Genomic DNA, 26,593 nt, shown 5'->3' with positions numbered 1-26,593 from the left:
TTTTAGATTTTTGATTATTCTCTCTGTGTTATTAGTCAGGTTGCTTTTTAAGACTTGATCAAGCAGGTCTTGAATTATCCATGTAATTCACTTTTAAAATCTTTGATTTAAGTAAAAGATTGAAGTGAAAGTAAGATAAAAAGATTCTACCCCCTGAGATGTTTAACATGAGTCAGTTTCAATGCCCTGTTTCTCTTTCACTGTGTGGAGGAACACCTTTGCTGCATCAGAGGTGAAGTCTATAGCATTTTGTTTGTATTTCCTCCACCTTCCTAATGATGCCTAGATTTTAAATAAGTAGATCCGAGGGGAAAAGGTTTCACCTTTAAATAAAATGTGGTGATGACTTTCCAACTTCTACCTCATGTGGCCCCAGTAGTAGGGAGAGAGCAGGACATTATGGAATTACTCCTTTAGACAGCCTTCTCCCCAGGGTCTTCCAGGATCTGCTGCAGCCCAGCAGGAGCAAACTCTTCCATCAGGTCGAGACAGCTTGGAAAGGTCGTGCAAGTCAATAAAGAATGGTGGTGTGCCTCTGAATGCACGCTACCGAGAAACACTGTCCAGAAAGGCTGCCAGCGCAGGAGCTGCCCATAAACGAAGGGGAGTGACGCTGCACTGGAGCTCTCTCGCTGGGCCTGCTCTTCTTTGAACGATTGACGATTCTATTGGCCAGGCGCGGTGAAAGGAACCCAAAAATGCCGCTCCCCGCCGCGCCGGGCGCGGCTCCTTTAAGGCGCGGAGCGGAGCCCGCGGGAGCGCGTTCGGTCCGGTCCCGCTCGGTCCGGTCCCGCTCGGTCCTTGCCCAGGAGCATCCACCCGGCCCCGCCGCCCCCGGCCCGCTGCGGGGGGTTCCGAGCCCCGGTCCCGCCCCGGTCCCGCCCGGCCCGGTCCCGCCCCGCCGGCAGGAGGGGGCCGCTCCCGCCCCCCGCAGCCCCCGCCGCGCTCCGCCCCGCCACCGGCCGGAGGCACGGACGGACGGACGGACTGACGGACGGACGAGGCCGCCGGAGGCAGCGGCTGCCCCCGAGCCGCCGGTGAGAGGTGAGAGGCGGCGGCCGCGCTGTCGCCGCGCTGCCCGCGGGAGGGGACCCGGCCGGGCGCTGCCCCGGGCTCGGTCCCTGCCCCGGGCTCGGTCCCTGCCCCGCCGCCGTGCTGGAGGCGCCGCGGGCTCCCCGCGCTCCCGGGCAGCGCCGGCGGTGCGGCGGTGCCGAGCCAAAGTTGCCCGGTGCTCCGGCGCTGTCACCCCGCTCGGGCTCTCCCGGCAGCCGCGGCGGTGCGGGCTCGTCCCGCACTCGCCCCGCAGCACCTGCTCCGGGCCGGGCTCAGCCGGGGCTCCGCGGGTTCGGCTCGGAGCCCGGGCAGCGGCGAGCGGGGCCGCGGCGCAGGAGCCGCTCCCGGGCCGCCCGCGGCGCTGGGGCCGCCCCGCAGCGGGGTGAGAAATGTTTGAAGGAGTTTCGTCTCCTTTCAGCTGGAAAAGGAAAGGCAGCGGCGGTGGCAGCAGCGCGCACGTGTGATGTAAAGAAAGAGGCACTTTATGATGCTGGCTCGGTAGGATACCGGGAAAGGCGGGCAGAATCAACAGGGTGCTCGTTGAGCGGTGCACGGAACCGCTTCGGCCCAGAGCCCCCGAACTGGTTTGGAGAGACTGAGTGCTCAGCCTGACTTAAATTGGTCAGCAGTGGGGTTCCAGCTTGCCCCGACTTGTCCAAACTGCAGAAAACAACATGACGTTTAGAAAGGGGGAAACAATGTGGTATTGTGATTGATGGGAGAAAAATGGGTAGGGTATGCTGAGAGTTATCAGTGCAGTGCTTGTAGGGTTTTACATAAAGCTTGGATATCCAGTGCTGCTATTACACCTTTGCATCCATTCTGCTAATAACACTTACTGGAGTCTGATGGATTATGATCATGTGTTATGACTCTTTTGATGAGAGACTTATGTGGTCTTTCTAAGCCTGAGTGTACTCAAGTTTATTACTTGGCAGGGGGCAGCAGCATGAAGCCTGGGAATGAAAATAGGAAGTGAACATTACTCATTTAGTTTTGATATTGTGTCTTTGACGGTTATAAGTGTCATCATAGACTGATCCTAGCTCAGATAGCATCTCATGTGCTGAGAGACATTACTCTTGTCCTGGTTAATACCTACTTCTAGCTGTGCAAGCACTCCCTCTGATATGGAATATGTTCTGAACAAGTCTGGTTATTTCTATAATGGGCGAATGTGTTTCTGGAAGAGTAAACCAAACTGTATCATACTGAAGAATGTTCTCAGCCTGTCATATCTTAATCTTATGCATTCAAATTGAAAACAGCAGCCACCGGAAAACTGAAACCACTCTTGACTGATTCACATGGCTAATGAGGTTTATGACAACAGAACTGTGTGCAGTGTTACTGCACTGAGGTGTGGTTACCTCACTCCTGGAAGTGTGGCTCGAGATGAGGATGTGCTGTCTGCTGGCTCTGTGTAACCAGCAGTGGCAGGGGTCCAGCCTGAGTTTTCAGAGAAACAGTCCTGGCTTCTTTATGGTCATTTTGGGGCCTTCATGAGATAGAAGTGCTTGTTCTGTGGACTGGGAAGGAATGGTGGTAATGTGCCCCAATCCTGAAGCACAGGCTTGACAGCTGTTCTTGCCAAGAGATTTGTTTCCCTGGTGGGACATTGAGAGGCTTGGGATGCCACCCTGTTTTTCTCTGCCCCCCAACGCCACAATAAAAGGGTTTTGGCCTGATCCTTAAATGCATCTGGCTGTAGGTAGCAGCATGGTGAAATGCACTAAAGTAGTTTGCTCAGTTTCAATTCTGCTTTGTTTATCTGTCTGAAGGCTTTGTCAGATGTTACTGTGTTAAGTGAGATGCACTTAAAATTTTGATTTGCTATTCTGACAGGAAATGTGCTTCAGCTTTCACTTTAAAGTAGGTGAGTGTTAATTGTAATGCTTAAGGATCTGTATCCTAGCATGGATGTGCATGCCTTTATCTGGCCATGGTATGCTTACTAACCTCCTTGATCAGGCAGGACCAAAGTGTCTCATCCTGTATAGAAACTTCTGAGGTCACCAGAAGAAAGTCATGGGCTTTTTCACAATAAAGCTCTGAACAAAATTCCTGTCTTCAGGTGAGTGTTAGCTCCTGCTAGGTGTGGCCTGACTGTATTCCCCTGGGGGAATCATTTCACGCCCTTTGTTTCCCTAGAAAATTTATGGTTCCCAACTGCACTGCTCAGTTCTGAGTGGATGCAAACCGTGCTGACTCATATGCTGAACTGCAGCCTTGCTCAGTGTAAACACAAGCACACTTCTAAAATATTTAATTTGTAATGTCCTCTGTGGAGAGCTATCCCACAGCTCCTGGCATAATTCCCAGAAGCAGCAGATTTTGGGGTTCTGGGAGTTTCAAAGGCCATGGGTGCCCAGCGGGATAATCATCTGAACGAGTTTAGTGTAGTTTATCCTGGCACTGGGACAGTTCAAACTGAACAGGTATTTAATCTTGCTTAAAGCAAGTCTGCTTTGAACAATACATGGTATGTGTATGAACGATCTGGAGCCTGTTGGGACATGGCTGTCAGGAGATCTACATGGAGGGAAATCTTTGTTATGGCAAGTACACTCTGGTGTAGATGTACCTCCCAACAATTTCTAAAACAACCTCTGTGGGCAGTTATAGTAAAATCAGGAATAAGCTATTAGAATATTTGTTTTCTTAGTTCCTCTCTGGCGAATACCAGAGATAATTGTCTTGTAAAACACCCAAGTTTATATCCACAGGTAAAATGCATGTTACAAAAAACTTATTAGAAATACAGAAACTCACTCCTATTCATGTACACAAAAAATCTTATTATTTTAATTGAAAATAAGTTACAGTATATGATTTGGCTACAAAGGAGGAAAGTGGAACCAAAGAATGATTTCTATGTACACTTATTTTGTCTGTACCTGCTAAGTACATTATTGGAGTTTAAGACAAATATCTTCTCCTTTAAAAGAGTAATTAATTCAGTGGAGACTAGTTGATAAGAAATCAGAGTTCCTTGGTTCTTATGTGACTTTTAAAATTTGGGTTTGTTTTTTTGGTTATTACTGTGAGCTGGGTTGAAAGAGTGATCCATTACAGTAAGTACAGGTAATTTGGGGGAGGTTCAGTGCATCTTATGGGTGGTCTGGATCAATCCCATATCTCTTGCTCAGGTGGGCTGACTGTCAGTGCATTACCTGAAATTGTTAAGCATCATCTGTTTGCTGAACTGAGCTCAGCTTCACTGATGTTGTGACATCATCCCAACATCCTGCAAAGTTTTCAGTTCCATTCTTAATTTTCTGCTTTGTGATCAGGATTCTAGAAACGCTAGGGTAGTGAGATGTGCTCAAAACTGGGTGAGTCTGGGTAGCAGAAGTGGTTCCAAACCCTGGAGGAAAAGCCCCTGGTGCAGATGGGGCTCTGGAGCTCACTGAGGTCTCTGGGGGATACAAACATCATTCCCAATGCCACAGCATGGCAGCACTTGCATCCATGCACCGTCAGTGCAGCAGGAAAAGCAAATCTGTGCTCTTACCTTTGCAGATGGTAGGATTTGAAGGTAGTGTGCCTGTCACTTTGACTGGGGAAGGGTACCTGGCATAGTACTGTTTTGCTACAAGAAGCATCTTTTCTGTGAGTATGAGTCAAAGCTCAACTTACTTTTCTTCTTTATTAATATAGGGAATTTCCTTACAAATGTGGCTTAAACCACAAATTAATTTCCCTAGAAAGACTACCTGAAGTCTGAAATAGAAGTGTACAGATGTGGCATTTTGTTACTTGATTGTGCTGAGAGATAAGCTTGCCATTAGCAGAGTCCCATTAGCTACAAGGTAGTCTTACAACCCATATTTCAAAATCCTGCTGTCTATGATGGCTGCTAGTGGCATTTTTCTTTGTAAAAGCAAAGGAAGTTAAAAATTGTGTCTGCATCTGTTATTGTTGCTATGACAGCTGTCTTTGTCCAGTTTTAACCATCCTATTCTGAGTAGCTCCTAACTGGGGTTGTAACATCAATGGTTATGTGTAGAGGAAGTAGAAGTGGAGGTCTTTGAGTGCTGTCTCCTTCTCTCAGTCAAAAAATATTTGAGTTACACTAGTTTTAATCAAGATGCAATGAGTCGAAACATTCCACTCTGTTTTGGTGCCTAGTGTAATTAGGACTGATATGGTTACAATATAAATTAGCAGCCAGTTCCTTAGCAATATTTAATCATGGTTTGTCTTGAGCAAGACAGATGGTACCACTGATACTGTGCTTCTGAGACTTGAAACTGGGAAGATCACTTGAAATAAGGTGATGCAATTTTTGTAGGAGGTCACGTACAAAGTTGTCCTCTTCAGATGGCAATTGTGAAACAAACCAGTGCTCCTTGCAACATGCTATCAGTTATTGCATAAGTAGGCACGAAGTAAGGGCCACCCCTGTGTCTAGGTGAGCAGTGGGATGTGCTGTCTTCAGGTGCCAACTAACTTTCACACCGATGTACAACACCAGTGTAAAAAAAGATGTAGAATAGCCCATGTTTATTCAAACCCTCCTTTCTAGCATACTCAACATCTTCCTCTGAAGTGGAAAGCTAACTTCTGTGTAGTCAGAGTCTATATTAAGAGTTTGTAAATGGCTGTCTTCCTGGCTCTAGCTGGGAAATACTGTCATGAGAGAAGTTTTTTTGTAAGTTAGATGGCAACCAGTTAGTGTGAGTAACACATGACTGGAAACTGTTGGTGGTAAAGTAGCAGCTTGGAAAGCTCTGTGACCCTAATCCAGACTTGTTTTAGAGGGTAACTTCTAATACAGAATCTTGTACAGTTTGGTCCAGTTGGAAGGTCAGCTGTCTATTTTGGAGCTCAGACTGCTGCCTTTTAAGATGAAAGCTGTATTTTGTGAATATGAAGTCCTTTTTATCTGTTTGCTTGCCCTGTCTGAGGGCAGGAGCAGCTGTAGTCCGTTCTCCAGACCTGCATTTGGCTGTTGCTGCCATTGTGTTGTGTGTAAACATGTACCATTATTTTGGATCATATAGCAGCCTGTTCAAAAGGGTCTCGCATTCCCCAGCTGTTCTGCAACTTTTCCATCTCTGAGCTTGCCAGCTGCTTAATACAGGCAACTGTAGCTGCATTTGTTTCTCTGGTGTTAAGTATTAGTGGAGATAAAATTGACTTGTTAAATGTTAGGTGCTGTGAGCCCCTCTCCTGCTTCGAATGGACTTAAAACAAAAGCAGACTGTTCTTACCACAGTGAAGTCGTTACAAGTTTTCTTTGTCACTAGTTGAACAGATTGTATAAAAATCTTTGTTTTGTAGGTTTGAAACAGACAGGAAATACAATTGTGTTTACATATATATATAGCCACAGGTTGTAGCAACAACTACTCTGAAAGAACTGGGTTACAAAAGGTGTGCCTTAAAGCCGTGTCAACAGCTCATTTGTTTATCCACTTCTCTGAACAATGTTCAGTTTGACAAGGCATCCTGTGCTCTCTTGTCAGCCAGCCCTTTTGTTTATTGAATCTGGGGACTTTTGTTTCAGTGGCAGCACTGCTCAGGCTGGATGTCAGGGAAGGAGCAGCGGCTCTGCAATGTCTTGGACCTGCAGGGAGTGCTCAGTCCAGGTGGGGAACCACAGGCTGAGACCTGCCTTTTACAGCCTGCTCTCCCTGCTATGAAAATGATAGCAAATGTCTGGAAAATGGTTTGTGTGACTAAACTCCTCTTTACTGCAGCCATGAATCCAGAGCTATCTGCCTGGAGATACAGAAGTTAAAAGTCAGTGTAAATTCAAGCTCCTTTGGAAAAAGGAGATAATTCTGTTCATGACTGAAGTTACTATTCTAACCACTTAACCTGTTCTATGATGTCAGTAAAAAACTTGGGGTGAGGAGGAGTGTATCCTTGGTTTCTGCAAGAGACTGCTAAAGATAGACATAAAGCAAGGTTTTTAGAGGCTTGAGCCATTAGTTAATATTCCTTACTCCCATACAAGAGCATTAATACAAACCACCATAGTGATAAATCAGATATTCACTAGAAATCATATTTAATGCAGTTTGTATTTGAAAAATGTAGATTTGGTTTTTGATGGTTCTGCCATTCATTTCATGGTGAAGGAGACTGGAAGGGAATGACTTGTGCATTCTTGCTCCTGATAGCAGAAAAGACTGCCTCTGCCCCAGGGTCCAAGTTACCCATTGTAACTGGCCTGAATACCCTATTATTCAGAGAGGAAATTTCCAGGTGACTGTAATTTTTTTTTTCCCACCCTTTCACCAGACCTGCTCTATCCTTGCTGGTTGTAGCTTTCATGTTAAACATCAACACTACCTAAATCATGCTAGGATGACTCTGCCTTCATAATAGAGACTTGGCCTGTAAAAACAAAAGCAAAACTATAGAAAAGTCTCTTGATTTAAGGTCGCATGTTTCAGGATCTGTGTTTTGTATCTCCAAATAGCTGAGAGTTTGAACTTTTCCATTCTAATGCCAGTGGCTTAAAAGAAGTTGAAACACTATTTGGCTAGATGCTTGCATTTGTCTTCTGGAAAGTTGATTTTTCGAAGTCAGTATTAGAGCACTAAATCACTATTTTTCTGAAATTATAGCAGAAATACAGGCCTATAGTTTGAATTGATCATACTAGATACATAGTTATGTTAGCTGAGCAGTCATGGATACTAGATTACAATGTCCAGCTAACACAGAAACTGTAGAAATTCATGTGTGTTCTGGATTTAATATGAATGAAAAGTTCTTTAGAAAACAGGTAACAGGGAATTCTCTTTCAGAACAGCAGACTGACCACACTTCAAAAATAGAATAAGGAAACAGAGTGTGATACTGAGGGAATGGAGAAAGGGTAGGGAATGGGGAAGGAACTTCTGTCACAGAGAATGTTAGGGAGAGCATCTTAACATTTTCTTTCTTTTTAGTGCTGCTGATTAATTCACAAACCCCTTTGGAATGAGTTTAGGGAATGGACATAGGGGAGATTGGGAGAAGTAGATTTTGAGAAGTAAGAAAGTAAAGAAGTGTTGGTTTGTCCTCAGTTGAACAGAAGAGGAATGCAATCTGATTAATAAGTATTGTTCAATTATTGAAGGTTCTAGGATAAATAAATATTTCTTTCAGAACATTGTGGGAAGTGAAGTGAAAAGACTTTAAATGGCTTTAAATTGCTTAAATGCGTTTAAAATAATGGGGGGAAAGAAAGCATTACCCTCTCAACCCACCTCCAATGACTGTTTTTAATTGTTTTAAGTTGGTGGAAGTTTTGGGAAGGCATAAAAAGAAAGCATTTGAGAAAGCTTTTTGTTAGGTGATTTTGTTTCTTTCTTTCAAATAAAAGGTTCTGCCAGTGTTTTTAACTTGGCTTAGATTTGCTCCATCCTCTACAGGGGAAAATATTTATTTTAAAGTTTCCTCTAAACTTAAATTGGCTTCCCAGCCAATTTAAAGACATGTCTATGTAATACCTTCCAATCCAGGAAAACTGAAAACTCTAAGGCTTAATGAAGGAGGAGACCTTGTTGATTGCACAGGAGAGCAGCATTTCCAGCAGCAGAAAAATTGCTGTTCTGAAAATGTAGCTTGAATTAATCCCTTCCACCTTTGTTTCCTTTTGCTGTTGTTAATGATTTCCTTTACTCAGCTAGTGGTAAGTGTTGTTGTGCCTGCCTCACTCCACTGATTCTTCCACTACTCTCTGGGATTGAAAATTATAGTATGTGTCAATTTAAAGACAGAAATAGACCAATGGCAGATAGAGCTTCTTCACTAAGCTGCAAGCTTATGGGAATTATGATCTTTAACTTTGACACCTAGTATTTTTCTCCAGGGTGGTCACTGCAGCTCTCAGTGTGGGTTGTCCTGCACACTGATGAGTTTGGGTGCCTGTAATCTCACAGGCTGTGTGGATCAAGTCTCTGCCCTGTATGTAGCTTATCAGCCCCATGAACTGCTCCCCAGGGACCACAAAATTGTCTCTATCACTGGAAAAATTCAAGCCTTTGAAAGAAGGTTGCTTAAGCAAAAGATGCGATAATGAACACAATTACAAAAAGAAACAATCTGTTTACTCAGGTAATATGTGAGGACCTGGCTCAGTTAGGCTCTGTTGTTAAGATTGCCTGTTACAGCTGTTTGAGTTCTGGATGCTTTGCCTTGTTTGTGTGCTCTCATCTGTAATCAGCATTAGGTGTAAACTGCTCAAAAGTACCAGTACTGCTGCTTCTCCCACCTTACCCCACAACACTGCTTAGCTGAGGTGTTCCTGTTCAGATCACACTGCTGGCTTTAGGCTTAAACTACTTTAGTCAGAGTCTTCTGTCTTTGTGGTTTAAAGTATATGCTGTGACAAATATTACTTCAAAGGAGTTTGTACAAAACTTGACCCTTGCAAAGCTCAGAGAATAAGGACTCTCCAGAACTTTATAAACAGCCTGACCATGGGATTGCACCAAACCTCTTCTCCCCCTGGGCCTGTCCCCTTCCTTCCTGTTGCATTGCACAGTGCCAGTAGTTGACAGGCAGAGGGTTTGTTTTTCCTGAAATACACTTGTTTGTCTTGTCTCCATAATATTTGTTGCATGCCTGACCCAACGACTTGCATGCAAATGCCTATTTTTGTACTGTTTCTGTGGGTTGGCAACAAAGCAACTGTGGCTTCCTACTGCAAGCAAAAGCCTGGTGTATGGAAGTGAGTTGTTTATATGGATTCCTGGTATGGAATGCAAGTTTAATTCTTTTAGCTTGAAATTAAATTGTGTTGAGTAAAATTAACTTTAAATTTAAGTGGCAGTGAACCCAGCTAAACAATTTTCTAGGGCTTACATTAATAAAAGGGAGCTATAGCACAGCTAACTTCTGCTAGGGATGCATTTCAGGTTCTTAAAATTTGTGGTTTAAGAGGGGAATGCTCAGCTTATACTTCTGTAATAAACTTCATGTCTGATGTGCACTGTATGGTGTACCCTGCTGGGATGTACAGCCACAGATAACCTGAAGGGATTTGTGTAGGCAGGGAGAAGGCAAATGAGACATTCCAGGTGAGATACAAATTTCCATGGCCTGGTTTGGGAACCTAACCTGCCTGACAGTAAGAGATGGGGGAAAAAGAAGTTACCAGTGATTTTCTTTCATCTGACCTACTGTTAGAGGACCTAGTAGCCTTTTAAAAGAAATCTTTAAATATTTGTTTGAATGTGCTTTTTCTGGACTCCCAGGAGGTGCTTGCCAGCAAGGAGCTGCTGACATCAAAAGCAGAACCCCGACAGGCCCATATATGTGTGTGAAGTAAGGAAACCAGGAATGAGAGTGGTTTTGTGCTGAACTTCAGCTGAAAGATCTTTCCAAATGCAATAAAGAAACAGAGCACCTTAATTACTGCCTTCAAGAGTTATGATGACTTGTGAGATTCCTAGAGTAACATGCTAATGAAGGCAGTGTCCTTGCAATAAAACAAATCTTGCTTCATTAAATGGTTCTTATGCAAGGACCAATATGAGAACTTCTAATCACACCAATCACCTCTGGAACAAAGCGAGCAATCTTGGTGTTACAGAGGTTTGTTTCTTAAGGAAGCCCTGAAAAAACTTTTTCCATGAACACGTTGGTATGAATTGGCATTCTTCCTTGCACAGGAAACCACAAATTCTTACTGCGGAAAACTTCTAACTCTTGTAAAACAGTCATTAGTTTTGTGTCTTAAATGTTCAGAATGTTCTAGTTATTGGTGTTTTTTGGTGGTTGTTTTTGTTTTGTTTCTTTTTTTTTTTTTTTCCTTGTGTGGCCTCTGGAGAGCTGCTCTAAGAAATGCTTCTCTTTTGATAAACAGAAGATCACTTGCTCAGATGTTTCCAGGCCCTTGTAGTCTCTGTGCATGCTGCTCGGGCTTGGATACTTCTCAAATGCCTACAAGCCTGAGACCATCTTTATTGCTCAATTATTTTTACCCCCTCAAGTCTGACAGTTGCAGCAACTGAACATGATCCCTGTATGAAATGCAGCAATGTGTTTGAGGAGTTGCTTTGCTTTGTTAGGGTTTCTGGAACTGGGGCACTTGAGATTGCCTTTGGTGGTGGGGCAGCTCCCAGACCAGCATCACTCAGTGCTCACACACAGACAAACTGTGCTTGGGTGCACTCCTTGGAACACCTGTGTGCAATGTCAGTGTGGCTTGTGCACCTCTAGTGTGTGATGTGTACTACAGGCTGGGAGCTTGAGTTTCAGGTGACTGGAAAAATTACTTCTGTGACTTCACTGAGCATCCCTTTTTTTCTTTATGCTAGTCTTTTTGCTAGTCTTTATGCTAGTCTTTTTCAGTGTTTTCCTCTTCCTTTATTTATTTATTTATTTTTCCCAAGCCTCTATTGTGGATTTGGTATGCAATCTATTATCAAACATCACGTGAAGTAAAACCCTTTCTTAACTAAGTTTTCATTCGTTTTTCTTCCTTTCAAACACACTATTAAGAGTAGAACTCAAATGTAAAACTCAAATTACAAATCACATTCTTTTTATTTTTTTTAATGACAGAGGAAAGGACAGTGGGTGGGGATGTAGCAAATCACATAAGCTAGCAGTGACAAAAGTGTTTGTTGGGGGTTTTTTTGCAGTGCAGGCTACTTGTCTGAAACAGATTTATCATATCTACATCAGTGTTTTATAGTTTCTACTATTTTGGAGTGTAAGCTGGGTTCTCAAATACTGGAACGCTACTGCTGCTATTTAAAGCAGGACATCTGTCATGATGTGTCTAGAGTCTGATTTCCCCAAGCCTGAACAATTCTTGCCTTTATGCTCTACCTATGCAGCCCTTGCTCTTTCTACAACCTAAAAATAACATGGAAGTTAAACAACTCTTTGAAAGTCTGTAATTTCTGAGAGCAGCAACTTGCCAGTAGCTGTGTCTTGTGTCATCTGGACAATGCTTTGGCAGAGTTTTAAGAATTTGCTAAACTAGGCCAAATTAACTTTTCTTTCTGGTCAGCTGTAGCTTTCTGTACTGGAAGGATGTGCACAAAATAAATGCATGCTTCTCACAAACAGTGTGAGCACTGCCTCATGCTGCACCCACTGAGGCTCCTGTGACCCATCCCAGCAGCATCCTCCTGGTGTCCTCCCTTGGTTTCCTCCCTTGCTTCTGGAAGTCATGTCTTGCACATTGACTGTCTTGGGATTTGGGACTTTCCCCATCAGTAGCCTCAGTGTTAGCTGCTCTCTCTGCTCTGGTTTGTGTCCCAACAGCTGTTCAGTTTGCAGACTTTCATTGTAAACACTTTGTACAATATTATTACAGTATTATCAAGTATGCTGTGCACAGGATGATGAGGCTACTCTGTGGAGCCTCAGAGCTCTTCTGTAGAACAGGCAGACTCTTTTAATCTAGAGAAATTATTCCCCTTCTCCCTCTGAAACCCTACCCTGAAAACTTTGTTCTAGAGTTTAATGAGTTTTGAAACCTGTATCACAGTTTTCAGAACAACCCCTTTGTCTGTTGCCTTGCAATAATGCCATTTTTGGGATGAAAGTTTATTGCTCTAACAGCTCTCTTCCCATTTCCCTCTTTCTGTCCTGCTCCCAGCTGTATGCATGTGCTGATTATTCTGGGGTGGTTCCAGTCCACTCCTTCAACTTTGTAAGCTGCTTTATCTCAGGTTTTGGTTGTTGGATCAGCAGATCAGTGTCTGCTGTTAGTGAACCAAGGGAGGTCTCAGACCTCCAAGGCATGTGGGAGGTGGTGCAGTGGGGACAGTGTCAGACTGAACAGAAAATCTGTTCTCTGCACAGTTCACTTTGCCTAACATGGATCTGTAGATGAATATGAGTTTTCTGATTGTGCCTCTCAGTTCTGATTTGACAAATTAAAAGCTTTCAAGTGGAACCCTGAAGCAGTGTTCATTTGAAGCTTAAAATGCTGGAATTGGATTCTTTTTCCTTTGTATTTGTAACTCCTATACCACACTATGTTTTTACATGTTTTTTGTTTAAAGGAAACTTTGCACTTCCCAGGAAGATTGCAGCTGGGAAAGGCCTGAAACTATTGCAGTTGCTTGGCTCTATTGCATTGTATGTATGACTCTTACTAACCTAAAATTGTAGATGCCTTATTGTTTGTTAGATTGTAAAAATGCTGTGAGACCATCCAGCATCTTTTAAAATTAGGCTGAGTTACATAATTTTGGAGTTAGAATGGTCATGATGACAGCATGTCTCTCTGTACTAGTGGAGAAAATTAGAGAGAGTGGGGAATAAATGCTAAGGAGTAAGGAGATTTGAAATAACTATACATGGATCAATCCAAACAATATAGGAAGTTTTGGGAAGCTTTGTAAAATGGGTTGAGTACTTAAAGGTTTACTGGAGAGTAATACATGCTGTTGAACCTGATGGCTTTGGCTGGTGATCACCAGTGAAGGCCTGTTTTTTTACCTAGTTTTGCAACTGGGAATTTATCTGGGAAGATAAGTTTCTTATTTGAGTTAGCAGAAGACATGGAAACATTCCCAGCAATGATCTGATTCCTACCCTTTTCTGTAACTTCTCAATAGTGCCACCAATGCATATTTGGCCACAAAATAGTTATGACAACTTGCATAAACTCCAGGATTTTTTAATGTCTGAAAACACTTTAATATAGCTGGTCATTTATAAACACTGGCTTAGATAAAGTAATCAGATTTAACAGAACAGCTTGGTAGATGGTCAGTTCCAGGTGCCCTGGCTTCCTAGGAAGTTCCAGCTGAGTTTATCAGAATTATTCCTTCTGCCTGCTGAGTTCATGGCATCCCAGGCTGCAGTTGGTAAAGTGGCTGCCAGCCCCTGGCCCTGCACACCTTCCTCACAGCTCAGGAGTCTTGTGACTGAAGACAGCATCTCCCAGACCAAGATCTCCAGATTATTGCTGGGCTTTGTTTGGAAAGGACACCTGAGCTGCTCTGTTCCTTGCTGCAGGTGTTGAATTGCTGCAGTGTTTTAGAGGAGGCTGTGCTGTAGTATCAGCATCTATTCTGCAGGCTAATTCATATATACATTTTTGACCAAAACAACAAATCACCAAAACAAAGCAATTTGATTTCTCACTTCATTCTGGCAGTAGAGGCACATCCAGTGTGTGAAGGGAAGACACATGACTGTGTTAAGCTCCAGATGTGAGAGGGTGATCTGCACTACAGGTAGATGAAATAAATTTCAGAGCCATCTGGCAATGAGCAGAGTGCAACTGCTTGACTGCTGTGAGCCTCACTTGTATAAATGAACCTCTTCACAGGTTTTCTTTCGAGGAGTGTCCTGAAAAGATTGTCATTAGATTGTTAATTTTTTTTTTTATGTTGTTGTCTGGTGATTTTATTGTACAAAATACTGCATAATTTGGATTTGAGATTTAGATTCAAAGTTAATATATCTCCATAGCAAAGTCCATGTTGTTCAGAGATTTTGCCATGTTAATTGTTAACAAAGGTGCTCTTGCTGCTCAGCAGAGCTGCAGGGTTGGTTAGCTGAGCACTGCTTGCAGCACTCTGTTGTTTAAGTGCTGTTTTTGATGTCTCACAGCACCAACATGTGTAATTTGATTGATGTGACATGGAGGAGCATTATTCTGAAATGTGCTTCTGGAGCTTAGTTGGGACTGTTCAGATTATGCTCAAAAATTCCACTTTAAGTTTTCTCCAGGGTTAATTGCACCATCAATTCAGTTCATTCAATTTAAATAATATACTTACTTTGATCTTTGAGCATAAGATCTGATTTTATTTGGTTGTTCATGGCAACCTGAGCATTGTGTTTTATGTTTGTTTTTAGTTTTTTTATCCTTGTAATACCTTCTTTATTCAGTGCTGTTTAGAATGAGGATTTATTTGTGTGTGCACCTTGTTCACAAGATTCATTGTTGTGTTTCAGGTATCTTCAGAGTCTTGCTTCACCTTGTCCACTGCCTTTGCTTTGTTTCTTTCTTGTGTGGTGCTACCCATTTGCAAGACCTTGGAACTACAGCTCTCTCTCTCATTATAGGCAACTCTTTTGTCTTGTTCCATAATTGCTCAGTGAAGAAATCTGAATTGTTGTCAAGGAAGCTTGAGATGCTTTGAGGTGTTGCAGATCAAAAAACAATTGTAGTTCTGTAAGAGTTGCTCTGTTCTCCAGTGTGGTCACTAACAGAGTGTTTTTGAAAATTCACATAGGTGAACAGAAATGCAGTGGGCTGCATGAGTCCAAAATGTCCCCTTAATATGCTATTTTGTTTGAAAAATACGTATTTTTAAAACTTTAGGAATTCCTATTGAATTTATTTTTAATGAAATTAGTTCCATTAGTAAGGGAGTTGTTTTCAGTCATGCTTTCACAAAATGCTTAAGTCCAGGAGATAAATCTAAATGTGGGGGATGTCTTGAATGCCTTGTAAAGTGATGATCTCAATGGACTTACTGGTTAAGGGTCCTGCATGATTAGTCATGTGTTTCTGACTTGTCTGAGGAAATCAATGTTTCATGTTCCTTCCATTTCTGAATGTTTATAGAGACTGTACTTAGCAGTGACTGGTGCCTTTGGTAGGAAATTCAGCTGTTTCTAATTCAGATTTTATGGTCTTCTTTCTATCATTAGTAGATTTTTGGGTATTTGGGAAGTTTCTTTGGTGTGTATTCCTCCTTATCTTGCTCCAAAGATTTCGTTGTTAAACACCAACCACATCCAGTTGATATTCAAGTAGTCCAAATAGCTGAGATAACTTGTTTTCTGTTGGAGATGGATGATGAGTAATAACCTGAGCAGGAGAGATGCCTGTGGAAAAAAGAAGAGGAAAGCAGGATTCCTAATTATGTGACTTCTTATTAGTTTTAGGGAAAGGGCTGCTGGAAGGCAGGTATATTTTAAGAGACTACTTTTTTATTATGAGTCTGCATAACTCAAATTCTCATTTGGCACTTCAGCCTTTGCCTGGCCTCCATCAAATGTTTTTATTTAGCCATATTGGCAGTATCTTTCTTTTCTGGAAAGAAAAAAAAAAAAAAAAAAAAAAAAAAAAAAAAAAAAAAAAAAGCACATTTTAATATGTCATTTTTTTTGCACTACTCTATAATTTTGCCAGAGTGGGGAAGTAGTGTGAGTTTGGAAGGAGGATGTGAGTTATGTGAATGATATTGTCTCAACAAGTTTTGTAGGTGTAGACTCAATAGGGGTTAAAAAAAAACCAAAACAACCCTCCAACTCTCTTTTTGAGAGTTTTTGAAAGCAAACTAATTTGTTTTTGAGAGCAGACTTACCTGAAGTACTTGATGTTCAAAACATGATTATTATATGTAGAACTTTCTTTTCAAAAGATATTTTCCCCCTTAATTCTTGCGCAGCAGAAATGGACACCTGTCTCTGTTTGGATAAGTGCTGGCAAATTCAAAACTGTCAGTGGTTTTTATGATGAACTGGAATTTCAGAGGTAACACTGCTGTCAAGTCTTGTCTGTGTCCTTGACTGTAGCAACTGTTCCTCTGTGGTCCCATGGTGAACACTTGTGATCTCTCCACTTCTTGGCATGTAAGGAGTTGAGCATCTTTAAAGCAATGAATACTTCATGCTGCTAATGGCTTTGGAATAACTAATTTAAGTAGAAACTGAGCAGTCTCTGACTTAAATGTGCTTCAAATTGTGTTTGTAAACATTCTAGAGATTAATTGCTGCATCTGACTTTCAGTATTTCTCATATATTTCAGGGAGACAGTAAAGTATCAAAATTGATGTGAAATTGATTTGTTTTGGAGAAAGAGCACAGACTGACTTGAAGGAATGACTCTCCTGACTTTAGTGCTTGGTATAAACACTGAAACTTTTGTACTGGGAATGCCATAGACTTAAATTGCAGTAAGGAGATGGCAGAAAAATGAGTCAGAGAAGTGAGGTAATCTAAGGAAGTAAAATAAAATTTACCTTGTAATAATGGATTATTGAATGTATGGGGATTTTTGAAGAGATGGTTAAGAACTGTAATCTGCATAATGGAATGTGTGTTCTAAAGGAAAAATCTGCTACTGTTAGGAAATCAGAACATGCAAATGTTTCTGAGAATGAAGAAATGTTTCAAAAATTCATTTTGAGGACTTGGAAGCCAATCTAATAAGCATTTATGGAAATCTGCTCCATAGTACTAACGAGACTAAGGACCTTATAATTTGGTTTTGCTTCTTTTCAGAAGATGTCCTACATAATTGATGCCCCTGCCAAAGGAGCTAAGGGAGGCATTGTAATGAAACCATCTCTGATGTCACATTTTAGTTGTTAAGGAGCTATTAAATAATGAAACTTTTAAACCTAAGATCATATTTTGTTTTGGCTAAAACTGTAATTTATTTACTTACATATGTGCTCCATTTCTAGGGAGTTTGTGGGGAAATTTTGAAAGTTGTAATTGTTGTTGCTCAGGTGAATAGTTGAGCAGGCAATTGACTGCAGGTCTCATCAGACATTGGTGTTTGCCTGTGTTAGGATGGATGGCTGTGACTTGAATTAATGGCAGCTGGTTACAGGTACAGAAGGGATCTTCTCTTTACCAGGTGCATCTTAGTCAACTTTGCTGAAGTTATTTGAATGTACAGTCAAGTGTATACAGGGATCTGGGTAAAACTTGGACTGTTTATCATTGGGATACCCACTCTTGTGTAGCAGTTGCAGAACTTTAAAAAGTTCTGAACTTTAAAAAGTTCTGCAGCTGGTGCTTGGCTTTTATTCTGGTGCATCTAACTGATATGTAGAAGGAATTCAAGCTGCAGATTAAGGAGTGAGTGTGCCTGTGAGGGCTCAAGCAGTGAGATTTGCCCTCTGAACTCCTGACTGAAGCTCTGACCACAGTCTGTGTTCCTGTCCCTGGCAGTCTGTCAGGAGGGGTTCCCACTGCTGTTATTTGCACACTGCCCATGTCAGGGGGAGCTCCCAGCAGGAGTGCAAATAGCACAGCCCCAGTTTCTACCCAAGACCTGAGCAGAGCTGGGCAGTGCAGGTTAGGAGTCACTGAGATAACAAACAGCACACTTGGGTCTGCCAGCTGGCTGATACACAAAGTGAGAGTTTTACAGCACACACTCTCTGAACTGCAGGGAAGATACTGAAGACAAGAGTTGATTCCCAGATATAGGAGTTCCTCTGTGCTGTCAACCCAGGAGTTTTAATCTGTTTGTTTGTGCTATGAAGGTTGGTTTGGGACTTTTTTTTTCCCTGCCCTTTTTTCACCTGTAAGTAGTGAAATTCATTTGAATTTAGATGAATTTCAACAGTGATGCAAATAGTTACTTTTTGCATTAGAACAGCAGCTTACCTGGCTGAAAGGGCATTGCTTTCTACACTTTACCTTTTCAGTGGCCATTACTAGCCTTAAAGAACACTCACTCATTTAAAGTGAAGCATAGTTGTCCAAAACTCAATTAAAAATAAAAAAAAAATAGAATGTACCTGTTGTGTGTGTTTCAGGGACAGCACTTGCCTGCTGCTGGCTAAGTGGCAGACTGAACATCTGCCCTGGTTAGGAATTTCCATGGGGCTGGGGAAGAGTGAGAGGACACCCTGTGCAGGGCAGGCTGTGCTGGCATCCCTGCTCTGCAGTTTCTCAAGCTGTGGAGCAGGGAGGGCTGTGCTTGGGATGCTTTCCCAGCTGTGTGGTGGAGGAGAGGAGTGCTGGCTGAGCTTGCCAGCAGTGATAAGGCTCCAGGTGGGGGGATCACAGTAAACATGCTGTGGGAATCAGCTTTCCCAGCAGTTACACCAGGCAAAGATGTTCTTCTGTCACTTGTTCTGCTGGAAGCTTTTTGCTGCTAACAACTAAATATGCAAATCAAACTTGTGGCTCTTCCAGCCTTCCTGGTGTTCTGACTTATGGTACTTGCTTCTGTTTTCAAAACTGAATTTGTCAGCACAGACTATCTCTGAAAATGTAAAATCTTGCCATAAGTTATTCTTGTGTTACAATAAACATACATAACTTTCCTTTAGATAATCTGCATATCATGCTTGCTTTTTCTCCCCACTGTTTATTCACTACCCTGCCAGCAGCATAGGTATCTTCTGAGCAGGTTTATAAAAACTGGCAGATTGAATGGTAAAGTCATTGCTTCTAGTGAATTCAGACTATTGTACTCCATACAGAGTATTCACAGCTGTATTACTGACTAACAAGACTGCTGTTGGCTACAATGAAGTGCACCACAAAATTGCTCAGATCTAAGGCTTAGGTTATAATTTGAGACAGTTATCCTAAACCAAAAGAACCTAAGTCCATAAATAAACTGTTAAGCAATGTAAACTTTATAATGGCAGAGATAGTTAACAAGGAACTATGAAAACCCCCCAGGCCAAGATAATCTCTACCATAATTATGTAGTCTACTAAGTGAGAAAAATTCCAGAGTTTTGCTTATGAATAAGATTGGATTATTTGTGATGCGATTTCATAAAATAAACAAAGAGACTAAAGGCTCCAGAGGCTACTTAAGGTTTTGCAGAAGGGTAAATGTTAATACTTAATTGTTTAAAGATGTGTGAAGTGATACATGGCAAAGTTGTGCAAAGTTGTACAAAGTATGCCTTAAGAAGTAACTTATTGTTAGATATGTGGTGAATTTCTTTACCCATATAGCTGTTATTCCTACAGGTCACTTCAGTAATCTATTCAAAATAGCCTTGAAATGTACAGTGAGCTTTTTGCTACTTGTTCTGCTAGATAATATATATTGGTAAATACTTTCTCTTCTGTATTCTAATCGTGGTAATAAAGTGAGCATTGCTGTGACCTTTCTTGTTCTGCTTTGGTACTGTTAACACATCTCTGTTCTGATCCCATTTATCCCATCTAATTCTACCCCTAAGACAGCTGTGCCAACAGAAGCACTGGGAAGAATAAAACAGTTGCACTAGAAAAAAGTGCTCCCCATAAGATGGGTTCTGGAGGAGAGTGTGGCTGAGATGCTGGAGTTGATGGAGTTGATGGACTTCATCCTAAGGGCTTGTCCTGCCTGCACTTTGAGCCAGCCCCAAAGAGCCACAGAGATACAGACAACACTCTGGAGATCTTGGGGAACTGTAGCTTCCTTTTGGGTGCTTTAAGAATGAATTGTGTCTCCTCCATTTTTTGAGAGAGGAAAAGAGTTCCATCTTTTGGGGACACCTTATCTAGGGAGCATCCTCAAGACTGTCTTATCTCTTTTTTTTAATGCTAATTTTATCCAGTTGAGATAAAGCACTATGGATGCTTCTGATACAGGAATTTGTACTTGTTCAGATAAATCTGTGTCATGCTCCACACCCAGACACAGAAGGAACCACAGAAAGAAGCAGCAGAAAATGGTGATCTTGTATGGGAAGGCCCCTTCTGTGCCTTTTCCCTTTTACATCCCTTGTACTGGAGCTGCCTGCAAAGCAAACCTGTTCTGGAGTCTCTTCCTCAGCATGGATCCCTTTGTAAGCTTTATTTTACTTCACTAAGTCTCTGACTCAAAATCCCTATGGAGCTTAGAAATTTGAGTGGTGGAAGCCAAAGACTTAGACCAAAATGGGTGTTTGGTAAAAAAAAATCCCCTTCCTAAGACAAATAATCTAAGCAATTGCCCCAGTGGGTTAGTATGAATCTCAGTGTTTTTTACACCTTCTGTTACTGATGCTCACCAGACTCCTGTGAAATTGAGGAGTTCCCTTTATGTGAATGATGGGTTATGGGGCTGCTGCCACATTCTCACCCACATGTACCAGCTTCCCCTCACCCTGCTCTGCCCTCCTGACCTGCACTGAGTCATCTCTGTTTAACAGGTACGAGAACAATTGAATTATTTTTATGGTTGCTGGTCTGCAGTGAGTCAGTGCAGGGTCAAACATGTGGAGCAGGGAAGGGAGAGGAGTGGGAATCTGGCAGCCAGCAGCTTGGAGCCACAGACCAACCCCAGTGACTTTGCCAAGGTCACACAAGCTTCTGTCAGCAGGAAACTGAAACCTCTTGTTTTATACAGGGTGCTGACCACAGCTCTGTCAAATGCATAACTGGCAGGAAGTGGCTTTAGATTTATTTTACTTATTTTATTGTTTGTTTGCTAATACTGATGTATGAATTAATAGTTGCTTTCTAGTGTGTGCTTTCTATTAATAGATGTGTTCAATTAAAATTAATAATATTATTAATATTTATTTGTTAATATTAATAATTCTAGTGTATGCCAAAATCCAAACATATTGAACTGGAATTCATAATTAGCTCGAGCTAACTTTCCTTTAGAAATGTGATTTTTGTATAGGTAGTGATCCCTCAACTACAGCATAATTCTGTATAAGAGCTACTGCCCTTTAATAAAGATAGCTCAGGAGTTAGTGCCTGAAAGAAATCATTGCATGGTATTATATTGCCATTTTGGTAAAAAAATCAGTTGCTTGATAACTCACACAATCTGCAGCTGATACTTTATCACTGGCCTAATACAGAATTTAGAATGGAGCTTTTCACCAATCCTGGGCACACAAATTTCTGGATACACTCAAGTTTCTGGATGCACAGCATTTTGAGCTGCGTACATTATGAAAGCAGTGCTTAAAGTAAAGGTGTGAGGGCTTAGGTCATGCATTCCAGCATCAATTTCCATGCTTTACTTTTCTGTTTGAATTCATTTGGGAGCAAAGAAACTAAGAAACTTCTTTGAGTGCAGATTTTGGAGCTCTGTGCTGGTTATAAAGTTATCTGCATCAATTCTGTCTTTTTAAAGTTTCTTTAGAAAAAGGGCTTGCTAAAAATATTCTGGCTGTGATTGTATGTAACATATGTGCATTTTCTTTACACAATACACGGCAGTTAATTCAATTTGAAGGGCTTTCTCCTAGCTCTGACAAATCTTGTCAACCTACCACTTGACTTAGTTTCTGTATCTGTTTATATTTTTGTTTTGTTTGTTTGAGTTTTTTTTAACTTCTTGAAATCAAAGGAAGCTTGTTGCAGGTGCGCTTTTTGGTTTTGTTTTGTTTTTTTATTTTTAAGAAGGATAATACTGGAGAAACCTGTCTCCAGCAATCTAATATATTGCCTGGTGTTCTTCTAGGAACAAATATATCATGCAGATTTTTATGTAGGAGGCTTTTTAGACTTTTAAAGGCTGGGTATTAGCCATAAGGTTCATGTGACATGACAAATGTGGAACATCTGTGTACTGGTGCACATCACTGTTCTAAAAGTCATTCCCCTCACCACATGCATTGAATTAAACACAAGAATTTAGAGAAAAAATAGTTGGAAGGACACATTCTGTCAAATACAATGGGAAGGATCTGTTGTGCAAGCTGTTGGAGCTCACTCACACAATTCTCCAGTCACTAATTCAGGGTCTGGTGTGCTCTGTGCCTCAGCTCTTCCTCCCTTGGAGCTGGGAGAGTGCTATTGTGCCTTCCTAGCTGGTGGTAAGCTGTTTTCTGCATGGAAATTAAAGTTGAGCATAATGTTAACCTCTAAAGGGATTTCTAATAAACTACAGGGATTTCTCAATGTAGTTTCTTGTTTGAGTGGTCTGAAATTGTTGGGTGTGGACACATCATTAAGTGTTAGGTTTTTAAAGTCATTTAAAGCTAGCTTTTAGATGTTGTCATTGCAGATAAGGGTTTATTGATACAGCTATAAACCAATATTAAAAATGTGGTCCTTACTTCCAGACTCAAGTCTAGGACTGCAAATGTAAAGGACTTCTTCTAGCTGACCTGAACTTAGTTTCAAACATTTACCTCTGAGAGGACTTCTGAATATTTCCTTTATACATTATGATGGCTGCTTTCATGCTGTGCTTAATTCTTTATGAATTTCGTATTTCTAAGTCTTTTAAAATCTTGTTCAAAAGGTAGTTTATAAGAGCTCCTGCTCTAGAGTGCATGTAAAAGCTATTTTTCCAGCACAGCCACCTATGCCAGACTTGGGAAAGCTTGTTCATGTTGAAAATATCACTTCACTTGGAAACAGCCTCTGGATGATTCCTTGCTTTTAAAGGAGGTGTGAGAAGTGGTCTGGAGTAAAGGAAGCATCTCTGGGATTTGTTGTCCAGAGGCAGGTGCATAGGGAGTGGACAGAAGTGGCATGCATGCCTAAAGAATTTGGGCATCCATTTCAATTGTTCTGGTTTCTTAGAATTTGCTGCTCTAATTAAGTAATTCTTGTCATAAAACTCTAGTTAGCTCATAACAGAATGCAGATTCTATAATCTTAGAAGTTGTGGGGAAACCTTCCTTGTTTAAAACAGTTTTTGAAACTAACTTAATTTTGTTTTGTTTGTGTTTTTTTTGTTTGGTGTTGATAGGCTGTGTTTTTACCCTCTTCAAAAGCTGCTAACCCAAACCAAGCAGCCCCTCTCTCACCCAGCCTGCCTGGGCTCAGAGGGCACCTCCCTGCACCTTTGGGAGCCCTGAGTCTCAGGGAGTGAGCACTCATGCAGATTTCTGTATTGCATTTTCAGCAAACTGCAGTGCTGGCTGCAGGACATTCATCTGCCTGTATTCCTAAACTGTATTTAGGGAAAAAATCTACACATTCAGAATGTGTAGGTGTTAAATTCAGCTGGGTTCAAAGAAGTGACATGCAGCTTTGATGTAAATTGCTTTATCTAAACACAGTAGGAACTTCACATCTGTTGAACAATTTGAGTTCTGTAGCTTCTTTCACCCTTGCTCCAGTTTTCTCAAACAATTGAGAGTAATCCTGGGAGACTCTTCTGACTTGAGTCTGTTTTACTGCATGAAAATATTCTTCAGAGTCCTGGAAAAAAAGCTGATAATTTTTCTGTCTTTGAAGAGGCTTCTGATGTTTTGAGTCTTTATTACACTAGAGGTCAGTGTATGATGGGAGCTTCTGTGCTGTGGTATAGAGTTTCTTGCAGAATCCTATTTCATCAACTTTGAAACCAGATTCTAAGAGAAACTGTAGCCTGTTACTATGGAAAAAACTTAACATTGAAGTGTCTTGTGACTTTCTTGGCTAAAGGACTTTTTTAAGCTTCCTACTTTGAACTCTCCTGGCCTAACAAATGCAAGGCAAATATCAGTGAGTGTACTTCGGTGTGGTGAGCATGAATATGCACCCCAAATATTCATCTTCCATTGCAATGCCATGGGTTTTTGGTTCATATTCCTGTATGCCAGGGTATTTCCAGGAGTCATCCTCAGCTTGTGCACTGCCCCTCTTAAGGGCATGGTGGGAGAATTGCACGTGCATCTATTATTTTTAGAGTAGGTGTCAGCTTCCTGAGCACTGAGCTGGTAATTTCCAGGTGGGAGGCTTCACTTTTGGGTGTTGAGGGAAGCACAGTCAAGTATGACTGTCATGATACATGTAGAGATTCTTTCCTCAGCAGGTCTTCTTCAATTCTCAGATAAGTAATTTATTTAAACATCTGGAATGCCATGTCCTGCTGACATCATTGAGCAGATATCTGTTTGAAACACAGCAGTGTTATGTGATGGGGAATGGGAGGGAAATGCCCTGGAAGAATCCTGCAGACTGGGGCAGGTTACAGCACAAATGACAATTGGAGTAAGATGCTGGAAATACTCCACTAGGGTGGATTTGAGCTCTTGGATGTTTTTTTATGAGAAATGACTGCAAACAAAAGTGGCTGTATCCTGTTGCTCTTGTATAGAATTCTCCTTAAATGCCTCAGAAAAATAAAAGAACAGGGGATGTTACAAGTTTACAGGCTTGCACCAATGTAGAGGATAAGTGCAGGCAGAGAGCAGAATTTTGCTGTTTTAAAGTGATTTTCTGAGTGTTCAAGAGACTTGGACTGATGAACATCTTTGTGGTCTTTCTTTTTGATGAGGTGGAAGTGGGAGGGACATAGCAAGAGGAAAACCAGCAGTCTGAAAATGCCCTTTGCACCTGGCTGCTGCCCAGTATGTTGTGCTACATGCCTCTGGAGCATTGAGAAGGGCAACACTCAGCTGAGATAGTGTGAAGGAGCTGCTAGACTCTGCTTTAATTGAACTGTCTGTGAGGATTCCTGGCTGCACAGGAGAGATATTGCACTCTTCTACCTCTTTCCTGAGTTTTTCCAGGCAGCATTTATTTTTTTTTCTGTAAAAAAATTAAAATGTACCAAGGCTTTTCAGAATGGAGCTTTATCAAAACATCTCTGTGATGTTAGGCTTCATTTGTTTGGGGAAGAGCCTGAAAAGGCTTTACAGCACTGTGTAATGACAGTCATCAAGCAACAAATAAAGCCTCCTAAAAATTGCTTTCTTTTTCTTATCCTTTTCTGATTGTAGGGCATGCAACCTTAATTTGTTTCAGTGGAACTCATCAAAATCTGTTCTGCATCTAAGAGCTCAGGATATGAGAGGCTTATCTTGAAGAAAAGAAAGTGATGTAAAGGTGTCCTGGAGCCAACAAAGTGAACAACCTGATTGATCACTGCAGATTCTTGTCTGTTGAACATAGTTACAGTCTTTCTTAGTTTACCTGCCTAGTGTTAAATCAGTCCAAGTGTTGATGCTATCTCCACCTGAAGAATATTTGTGTAGAAGAAATGTAAGTTTGATTATTCTCTTGGATCAAAAATGATGAATCTTTGTGGCTAAACAGAGATGATTATCCACTAGCCCCTCTTTCTAGTTCATAATATGAAGTATCCAAATGCTATTTTCATGTCTGTCTTTCCTTCATGATATACTGACTATTTCTGGTATCTGTCTGTTGTGTAATAGAGTCCATCAAAAAGGCAAAAAATTGGTATTTGGAGTGTCTTTTCCTGCTTTTGTTCTAAGCTCTCAAAGTGCAGGGCTTATCAGACATACAGTTCAAGTGGCTTGCCAGGCATTTCTCAGATGAACTTCAGAGAGAGCACAAAAAGCTGCAGTTTTGAAAAGATTCTTTTACAATTTAATTGTCAGCCCTCACATTTTGATTTCAATCTCAAAAGTTTCCTGATGGGTGATCTGTATTTGTTAGATATTATGTTTTTCTTGTCATGTGTTCTTGCCAATACTTCTCCTATGACTCCTGACAGTATCAAAGATCTGTAAATATAGTGACACAGGCAAATACATGAATATATAAAAAGCCCCAAACCACTCTGTCAAGATATTTCAACTTTCACCAGTTACTCAAGGTTCCTTTAAAAGGGTAAACTTTGACAGGCTTCAAAGCTGCAGGCTTTGAAAAAAAGGAAGGAATTTACCCAAAAAATGAAGAAGAATTAATAAAATGTATTAGTGCGACAGTGGCAGTGTGCACCAGGTTTAGTGTGTTCTGTGCATTATAAATGTCCTCTATTCCCACCTCACAGCTGCATCCTGGAAGTCTCTGAAGAAGTTGACCAAAATGATTGCTGGATTTAAGATCCTTTCTTTTCTATTTTTTTTTTTTTTAATACATAAAGAGGAAGAAAGTAGGAACAGCAGAAGTAATCAGGCAACCCTATAATTAAGTAGCAAGAAGAAATACGGAACCAATAATTAAGTAATGGTGGAAAATCTAGTTTATCTTTTTTTCCAACTATCCATTGCTGACCATTTAATTTCTTCACCTTTCCTACCACCCTGAAGTGCCCACTAATTTACCCTTCTAAAGTGCAGGAGTG

At 41.3% G+C, this 26,593-nt stretch overlaps 1 protein-coding gene across 2 annotated transcripts in view; it reads left to right on the top strand.

Annotated features, from left to right (window-relative positions):
• The first annotated feature begins 935 nt into the window (after positions 1-935).
• Positions 936-26,593, top strand: part of SVIL (supervillin) — a 131,361-nt gene continuing 105,703 nt past the window's right edge. For both annotated transcript variants that reach the window (XM_079302059.1, XM_079302057.1), the window contains exon 1: positions 936-1,044. The gene's annotated coding sequence lies outside the window, so the exon portion shown is untranslated. The remainder of the gene's footprint in view (positions 1,045-26,593) is intronic.

The sequence above is a fragment of the Erithacus rubecula genome (genome assembly GCF_903797595.1).
Source record: "Erithacus rubecula genome assembly, chromosome: 3".
In the NCBI taxonomy this organism is placed as follows: Eukaryota; Metazoa; Chordata; class Aves; order Passeriformes; family Muscicapidae; genus Erithacus; species Erithacus rubecula.
This window is presented reverse-complemented; position numbering and strand designations above follow the sequence as displayed.